General features: G+C 33.2%; 1 protein-coding gene across 1 annotated transcript in view; it reads right to left on the reverse strand.

Annotated features, from left to right (window-relative positions):
- Nucleotides 1–182: 182 nt before the first annotated feature.
- The window catches only part of LOC119591835 (NECAP-like protein CG9132), a gene marked incomplete in the record, with an annotated part of 11,050 nt that continues 9,469 nt past the window's right edge, over nucleotides 183–1,763 (reverse strand). The window contains 1 exon segment of the mRNA XM_037940580.1: nucleotides 183–1,763.

Here is a 1,763-nt window from a genome sequence, read left to right on the forward strand (position 1 = left end):
TTTTTTTTTGCAACTATGTTGTAAAAATACTTTACATCTCTAAATACAAACTAAGCTTCTCTCTCTATTACTCTACAAAGGAGGGAAGGAAGGAACCTACGCACATCACACCCCAATACTCAATCCTGTCCTTAGCCACACACAAAGGAATGATTCTTCATCACGTTTGTTGAAACACAACAGGGGTTTCTGGCTTGCACAGGAAGCTTTTAATGTCTCTAAGAAACAACTCATACCTTCCCTATGAGGGAAAGGAAGAACACATAGTCTTCCAAATACACTACAGTTATTATCTACACTATGTTTCTAAACAGTCAATATTTCATATACATGAAGTACGATTATATTTTTTTTTCCTTTTTTTCCAATGCTGATGACGGTACTAAAAATATCAGTAACACTTCCTTATTGACAACAATGAACTAGGTACATGGAATTGCTGATGAATTATATATTTACCTTATAAGGAATAAAAATATATTAAATACAACTCTTTACAGTTTGTTAAACAATCGTATTTTTTTTAAAAATTAGAACTGCCGTGTATCTTAGAGTCGGATATAAAATGTCTCAAATTAATTGTGTGTACATGTTCTGCATATTAACATAACACTTTTATACTTCATGTAAATTGTGATAACCATCATTCACAGTACTAAATGTAAATCAGTCTGTAGTACGAAAACAACTTTTTCGCAACGTGTGTCAATTACAAATCGAGGTATATGGATATTTTGACCACCTTTTTTCAATACAAATGAGCATACTGAGATGAATCTGTATGTCTTGATAAGATTTCTGAGCAATCCATAAAGGAATAACTTTGAAATAAGGAAAAAAGAAGGGGGAAAAAAAAAAAAAAAATGTATTTAGCCAAAAATCAAATAAGCATTTAAAACATAAAATCCAATTACATAACAGAGTTTACTGCTTTCAATAGGAATTTATAACATAGTCTCAGCTAAAGGAATATATAACTAGTTAATATATAGAAAACAAGAAAGTCGATACAACTGTAACAGTGCTACGCTCACCCAAACAATTTATTGTCCACTTTGTCATAAAGGGGATCTCTATGGACCTTCCCTCTACCTGGGAAGAGTTACGTTATGCCATACATGCACTACACATGATTAGTCACTTACCTAATCATTTAAAATACCTGATTACTTTCTAGATATGTAGTAATTGCTAATGATTACTTTTGCCCTTGACCTAAAATTATATAACAGTAAAACTCTTCCATTAACAACACTGAACATACCATGAGGGCTATCCATGATTTTTCAGGACTGGGAGTATATGACAATTTTCATCACAAAAAATATGTTTGTAGAATGGAAAAGAAGAAAAGAAAGAACATCAAATATGTGAATGCCTTGAACAAGTCTCTCCTTCAAGATGATAAATATTACAGATTACGATCTCAGATGGCCAATGGGAAGTGTGCATTTCTCTAAGCATTTATTAATGTACCATTCACGCAGCAAGTGCAATAAGTCTCTTAGCTATTCATGGCAATGTTCCTTTCTGTGGGACTTTTGGTTATGAGGAAAAACGTATAAGCTGATATGCTCTTACTCCACATATGACTAGTGCCTTTGCAATTTGAACCCCTAAGCAAGAAAGCTGAAAATACGAGTCCCTTGCTGCTGCAGTCTGGTTGTTTCAATTAGTTACTCAAATGTGCCTATTCTGAATATACTGAGCACAAAATAATCTCTGGCATTTATGAGCATTACTTCCCCATTCTGCATTCATGG

Source organism: Penaeus monodon, chromosome 29, assembly GCF_015228065.2.
Source record: "Penaeus monodon isolate SGIC_2016 chromosome 29, NSTDA_Pmon_1, whole genome shotgun sequence".
NCBI lineage: Eukaryota > Metazoa > Arthropoda > Malacostraca > Decapoda > Penaeidae > Penaeus > Penaeus monodon.